The 7,942-nt window shown below is 39.8% G+C and overlaps 1 pseudogene; it reads left to right on the top strand.

Moving 5' to 3' along the window:
* Window positions 1-5,329: 5,329 nt before the first annotated feature.
* LOC105747145 (doublecortin domain-containing protein 2 pseudogene) lies at window positions 5,330-7,418 on the top strand (annotated as a pseudogene).
* Window positions 7,419-7,942: the final 524 nt, after the last annotated feature.

Consider the following 7,942-nt stretch of genomic DNA (forward strand, 5'->3'; position numbering starts at 1 on the left):
CCATTTTAAAAGTCAACCCATTTCTGGTATATTGCATTGGCAGCATATGGCAAAGTAAGGCAGGTGCCTAAGAGCGGAATTGCTAGGTCATATGTGTTAGAGAAAAAAAGTGCTCACTGGGACATGGAGACTGACATGATTGTAGGCTGAAAGTTTATTGGGACGCTTTCCCAATGGTGGGGGTCTGAAGATTAGATTTCAGCCCTCCTGCCAGCATGACAGAGGTCTGAAGAGAGACTTCAGCTCACCTCTGGCAGAGGTGGTCATGAATGTATACAGTACATCTATAGGCAGGAAAATGTTTAGTTAGTGGGAGTGGGTTGGGTCTTTGGTAAGACCCAAGGGCCAATAGGGATGGCTAGGGGGTGGTGAGCTAGAGATAGTGAATTCTAGGGATGTGGGAGGGGTTGGTGGGATCATGTGGCTCCTTTGTGTATTCTTGTGATGAAATGAGCTATATCTGAACATGTAGGCTCAGGATGGGGGCTGTTCTGTGTCATGGGAATGCACATCACTGTTGTTAACCATTGTAAACCTTGTGATCAGTTCATCATTATATACCTTGCAAGGGAGAAACCTCTAACATTATGGTAGACATATGTTCAACTTTAGTTAAAACTGTCAGAAAGTTTTTCAAAAAGTCTGTACTATTTTATGCTCCCACCAGCAATATATGAAAGTTTCAGTAGCTCCACATCCTCTTCAACACTTGTTATTGTCAGCCAGTCTTGTAGATGTGTAGTGTTTTCTCATTGTGTTTTAATTAGATTTTCCCTGATAAGGGTTGTTTCCATGTGATTTATTGGTCATTTGTATATCTTCTTTGTAAAGTGTCTGGGAAAATCTTTTGCCCATTTTTTTTTTGACTGATTGTCTTCTTCTTACTCATTTGTAAGCATTCTCTGTATAATTAAGTTACTAATCCTTTACTGGTATATGTAGTGCAAATATTTTTCTTGCAGTCTGAGACTCAATTTTTTATTTTCTTAATTGTGTCCTTTAATGAGCAAATTTAAAAATTTTCACAAAGTCTACTTTATCAATCTTTCCTTTTATGTTTAGTGTTTTCTTTTTTCCATTTAAGAAATCTTTCCTGGCTCAAGCAGTGCACACACCTCCCACGTGGGAGGTCCCTGGCTAAGTTCCCAATGCTCCTGAAAATACAAAAACAACAAGCAAAACAAATGGAAAAAAACAACTCAGGGGAGCCAATGTGGCTTAGTTGTTGAGTGCTGGCTTCCCACATACCTGGTCCCAGTTTCATTCCCTGGCCCACAGTATCTCAGAAGGAAAAAAAAGGAAAGAAGAAAAGGAAGAAAAGGAAGGAAAGGAAGGAAAGGAAAAGGAAGGAAGAAAAGGAAGGAAAGGAAAAGGAAGGAAGGAAATCTTTTCCTACCCAGAGATCATATAGTCTCCTATGCTTCCTTGGTAAAGATTTATAATTTTCGCTTTTCACATTTAGATCCATTTTTCATTCTAAATTACTTTTTATGAGTGGTGTGAGTATAAGGGTGTGATGGTTGAATTTGGTGACTCCCAAAAAGATATTATATTTTTTAACTAATCCATTCCTGTGGGTTTGAGACCCTTTGACTGCATTAAATTCAGTTAAGGGGCTTTTGGTTAGATAACTTGATTAGATCACTTTAGGGCTTTTGATTGGAATATATCAGTGAGGCATGACCAAGGTTAGATCTCCGCCCTCTTGCTCGGTCTTCTATAAACAGAGATACAGAGAAAGACACACACACACAAAGAAAAGAAAGCTCTGTCATTTTGACCTGCCCATGAGAGAGAGAGTACTTGAGGATTGCTAGCAGCCAAAGCTGAGGCACGAAGTCCCCAAGAGGCTGGGCCCATGGAGCAGCTCAAGGCTTAAAAGATGGTGAGCCTAGAGGGAAGACAGGGACCTCAGCTGAGATTGGCTGCCATCTTGCTTCACCACATGGTAGGATACCAGGCTTACCAGTAGCTGACTTTGATGAGGAAGCATCTCTGATGCTGCCTTGATAAAATTCCCCTTATAAAAGTCAACTCATTTCTGGTATTTTGTATTGGCATCCCTGTTGCAAACTAAGACAAAGGGTCAAGGTTTTGTTTTGTTTTGTTTTTCATTGAATCAAATTTTGTAGCAATTCACAGCATCTGCTTTATTAGTTTTAATTTAATTTATTTCTCCTTTCCCCTAGTTGTTTGCATTTGCTGTGTCTGTTTGTTGTGTACTAGTCTTCTTTTTAATAGGCACTGGAAACCAAACCTGGGACCTCCTATGTGGGAGGGAGGCACCTAATCACTTGAACCACTTCCACTCCCTGCTTTGTTGGATCTCTCATTATGTTTTTCTCCTTGTGTCTCTTGTTGCATCATCTTATTGTGTCAGCTTGCTATGCCTGCCCATCACATCAGCTCACTGTCTTGCTCAACTTCTTTAAGAGACACTGGGAACTGAACCCAGGGCATCCCATGTGGTAGGTGGTAGCTGAATCCCATGAGCCACATCCACTTCCCTCAAGGACCTCTTTACTGCTATCTGGATATTGAGTTCTTCCAACACCATTTATTCCAAGATCTTCCTTTCCTCCTGAATTGCATTGGTGCCTTTGTCATATGTCAGGAAACCACATATGTGTGGATATATCTGGACTCTATTCTGTTCCATTTTGGTAAGTATAAACCTCTGTATTTGTGCTTATTTTAAATACAATTTTGATCATTCTACTTTTGTTTCTTTTTTTATGTATATATATTTGTAATTTCATATACATTTTAAAGTCAGCCTATCAATTTCTATGAAAAAAAAAAAGCCTGCCATAGCTTTGGTTAGGATTGTATTGAATGTATAGGTCAATTTGGGGAGAAATGACATCTTAACAATTTAATCTTCCAGTCCATGAACGTAGAATATCTCTCCATTTATTGGGGCACCTTTAATTTCTTTCTGCATGTTTTCTTATTTTCAGTATAGACTCTTGCACATTTTTAACACAATTTAGTCCTGGATATTTTGTTTTTAAATTTTATCTTTAATTTTTTTATTTTTTTCCTCACTTCATTGTACTGGTTAGGACCTCCAATACAAGGTTGGAACAGCAGTGGTGATAATGGAATCTTTGTCTTCTTAGGAGAAAGTGTGATGGTTAGTCTAACGTGTCAACTTGGCCAGGTAATGGTGCTCAGTTGTTTGGTCAAGCAAGCACTTGACTGTTTGTAATACAAGGGCATTTCATGGACTTTAATCATCAGTGAGTTGATTAGGATAGATGACTGGTTACATCTGCATCAAGGATATTGCTGTCAGCAATGAGTGACTTCTCATCCAATCACTTAAAGCCCTTAAATGAAGAAGTTATTTCAGCATTCAGAGACAGAATTCCCATCACTATATCAGACAGTGTCTCTGGGAACTCATCAAGGACCTTCATCAGAGCCCCTGGTTTGCAGCCTGCCCTATGGAACTTGGACTTGTGCATCCACACACTCATGTGAGATCATTTTATAAAATCTCACAGTATTTACAGATATCTCCTATTGGTTCTGTTTCCCTAGAAACCCTGACTAATATAGAAAACATTCAATATTTCCCCCTGAAAGTGTGATGGTATTTGTACATTTTTGGTAAATAATCTTATCATATTGAGGAAGTTATCCCTCTTTCTTAGTCAACTAAGAGTTTTTATTATGAATGGGTGTTGAATTTTATAAAATTCTTTTTCTGTACATTTTAAACTGATCACTTTATTAAAATTATATGGAATTATTTTTGAAAGTTAAATCAATTATGTATCTTTGTAACCAGATCACATGATCCTAATATTATACTACTTATATATAATTTTTTTGATTTGGTAGTATTTATTCAGTATTTTTCCATCTATGCTCTTAAGGGTTATTGCTCTGTAACTTTTGTTTTCTTGTAATGTCCTTGACAGGATTTGATACAAAGGTCATGTTGGAATCTGAAAGATTTTGTGAATAAGTTTCAATAAAACTACTTTAAAAAAATAAAAGGGGGTGCAGAATATAGCTCAGGTGGCTGAGTACCTGCTTCCCATTATGAGGTCCCAGATTCAATCTCTGGTGCCTCCTAAAGACAAACAAATGAGAAAAACAACTCTCATTGGGGAGTGGAAGTAGCTCAGTGGTTGAGCAACTGCTTCCCATGTATGAGATCCTTGGTTGACTCCCCAGTACCTCAAAAAACCAACCAACTGAACAGACAAAAAACCTGATAAACTTTGAAAAATAATATTATCAACAGTATTTTTAAAAGGGGGATGGAGGACATGGGAATGCTGTAATTTTTAAGTGACTTTTTTGTAAATCTACTTCTTTAATAAAAAAAAAATTAAATATGAAAAAAAAACAACAACCCACAAAGTAGGAATCTAGGGGGGAAACAGGAAGAGAAAGTCAACCTGGGATTTGGCCTGCATACTGCCTAAGTCTCACTCCAGTGTCCATTCTAGGAAGTGAAGCATTACTGATGAAACCGAGCAAACAAACCTGACTTGTATGCATGTCTGCTTGTTTAAGAGTAGCCATTTAAATCTGTCGTTTGTGCTAAAGGAAAAAATTGACACAGAACCAAACTAAAATGCTTCAACAAAGAGGCAGCATTAAGAATGGAAACCGTGCTACATTAAGGGTATGAACAGTGTGCAAGGTCAGCAGAGGATGTCTGAAATCCACATGGAGCTCCTGCTGCCTCTCTTTCCTTTCTCCCTTGGAGAAAACAAATCCCAGCTTTATAGAATAGCTATATCTTAGGGAACGAGATGCCTCCAAACATACTTTATACAAAAACTACTAACAAAAACAGAACTTTCTGGTTTGAACTTATGACCTTTGAAAAGGAACTTTTTAACACATAATTGTAGAACATTAGAAAAATTAACCATCATTACTATTACGTACTCATTATATACCAAAGAGAGTAGTAAACACTTTACAGAAATTATCTCACTTAATCCTCACACAAGTCCTACGTGGTAGATATGATCCCCAAATAAAAGATTAGAAAATTCATATAATCAAAAAAGATTAAAATGTGAAATCCAGAGACCTCCACTTTCAGGACAACCACGGACATAAAGGACGTGTATTCAGAAAACTACAAAACATCGCGAAAAGAAACCAAAGAAGAACCCAATAAATAGGAGGACACTATATTCATGGGTTGGAAGCCAAACTATCATTAAGATGTCGTGCCGCCGCTGGGCCTGCGCGGGGCGCACGCGGGGCGCACGCGGGGCGCACGGAGCCCCCGTGCTCACCCTCGGCCTCCTCCTGTCCTCGTCGCCGCCAGGAGCGGGGCCGCGTTCCCCGGAAGATGAGCGGCGCCCGCTCCAGCCACCTGTCGCCGTAGTGAAGAGCGTGCTGGTGTACCGCAACGGGGACGCCTTCTTCGCGGGCCGCCGAGTCGTCATCCACGAGAAGAAGGTGCCCAGCTTCGACGTCTTCCGGAAGGAGGTGATGGGCGGCGTCCAGGCGCCTTTTGGGGCCGTCAGATACATCTACACGCCGCGTAACGGCCCCCGCGTGGGCAAGCTCGAGCAGATCCAGAGCGGGGGCAACTACGTGGCCGGGGGCCTGGAGGGCTTCCAGAAACTCAGTTACTTGGACATTGGGGAAACCAAGGAAAGACCAATGGAGCTTGCCAGCACAGAGGTAAAACCCGTGACCCGCAGCAGGATCAATGTGTCAGCTCGCTTTAGAAAACCACCTCGGGAACCCTGCACTATCTTCTTAATTGCAAATGGAGACCTCATCAGCCCAGCTTCCCGCCTCCTCATCCCGAGGAAAGTCCTGAGTCAGTGGGATCGCGGACCACAAATGATCACGGAAAAAAGAACCCGCGAGGAGGGCCTGTCCACAGACTTTATACTCTAGAAGGAAAACTTGTTGAAAGGGGCCAGAGTTGGAGAATGGGCAGTCTTATGTGGCTGTCACAGAGATATGTTTAAGAAATTGCCTTATAGTGAATTGCTTTTTGACAAGTCAACAATGAGAAGGCCTTATGGTCAGAAAGTCTCTTCGCTATCTCCTATTGCAGGACCAAGAAAGTCTAAAGGGAGTGGAAATGATCGTCAGTCTAAATCAACAGTCGGATCCAGTGACAATTCATCTCCTCAGCCCCCAAAAGAAAGACGTGAATACAGAAAAGGCCGTGAAAGTGTTAAAGAATTCACCACAAACAGTTCCAAACAGTGATGAAGTCGTTTTCAAAGCTGCAGCAGAGAGGTCTGAAATGCAGCAGAAGTCCAAGAAGATGAAGATACTCAGGTTGAGATTCCAGTTGATCAGAGGCCAGCAGAAATAGTAGATGAGGAGGAAGATGGAGAGAAAGAAAACAAGGATGCAGAACAGAAAGAAGATTTTTCAGGAATGAATGGTGAAGTTGAAGATAAAGGAGGTATGGCATGTGATGGCAGCGAGGAGCAGGCAGGTCCTGCTCATGGAAATGGAGGCACCAATGAAGAAAATGGTGAGGAACTAGACCAGGTTCATAATGAGCTGCAACCAGGAGGCGATGAAGAAACTAAGTCCTAAGGAGCTGGCAGTAGACAAGATGAGGCTGATTTAGACCCTCAAGGATCACCAAGGCCTGAAATAACAATCACTGGTCCACAAGAAAATGATAACAATGAACAAAACAAGGACTATGCTGTTGCGGCAGAGATGATTTAAAAAAAAAAAGGATATATGAATTATAAGAAAAATGAAGACTCCAAATACTTGAATAATAAGCATATAGTTATTGCTAAACATAATGTGACAATATGGTTGAATACTACCTGCTGAATTGTAAAATTGAGGGTCGAGTGGAAAGAACAGACAACCTTTGATAGCTACTAGAGGGAAGTGACTTATTTTGTGGGACATGTTTTTAAAAGTCATTTAGAAGAATTAATAAAGGACAGCGGGGAATTTGCACTGGAAGAAATTGACCCTTCATGTTTGTAAAGGATGAAAAAGAATAGAGTAACTCCTATTGTATACTTTCTTAAAAATTTAGAAGTCAGATGATTAGATGACAACATATTTTCAAGCACTTATTTAGGAAGGCAAAGAATTTTAAAGAAATGGTAATAGGAAAACGTGTAATATTTTCTTAAGCAATAAACTCTTAATGAAGAAATTACCATTTCGTTTCAGAGATAATTTGGAGATGTCAACAGAGTGAAATGCTTCCACCACTTGTTGATGTTCCTTGTATCTTCCTCCTTAACCAAAATCCGCCTTAAATGCACTTAAAAATAAAAGGAAGGTACTCATTTTGCGGAAGGAAGGAAGAATTCTTTTGGAGTGTTAGTGGTTAATATTGTCATGCCCTGCTCTTTAGTGCTTTCAGGTTTTAATGGTTATGGCTTTTAATGGCACACACTCAGGAAGGAATTATAACAGAGCACCTGATTAGATTACAGCAAACCTGGCTAGCTGGCCTGCAGACTTTGATATCCTGTGGATTTTCACTGATCCAGTCTCCCTTTACCAAAATACCTTCTGTCCTCCCTCGTGTTGTTATATTAGAAAACTCGATTTGGGTTACTCCAAAAATTGAATTCTACACGAATAATTTTTTAGGGAATACAAAAGACAATGCAATAGAAAGAAGAGAGTGGGTTGTAAGAAGAGTTTGTCACTGCTCAAGTTTATTTGCTTTCTGCCTTATTTCTGTCAGGTCTGCCTTTGTCGTATTTTTGCCTCTGGGTGTATCAGCAAATATTTATTTTCAAGGTTTGTTATGTTTGAGCCTTCAAGCAGATTCCTTTCTGTATAATTAGAAGTTATCTGATAGAAATCGTTGGAAAAACTTTAAAAATTGTCCAAATGAAACCATTTCCTGGTTACACATTTTGTAGGCTAATTAAATTTAGGTACCGTTGCCTTGTGAAGTATATATAGGGAAAATATAATTGAGCTAGTTTTGTTGAATTCTTAA

The sequence above is a fragment of the Dasypus novemcinctus genome, chromosome 13 (assembly GCF_030445035.2).
Source record: "Dasypus novemcinctus isolate mDasNov1 chromosome 13, mDasNov1.1.hap2, whole genome shotgun sequence".
In the NCBI taxonomy this organism is placed as follows: Eukaryota; Metazoa; Chordata; class Mammalia; order Cingulata; family Dasypodidae; genus Dasypus; species Dasypus novemcinctus.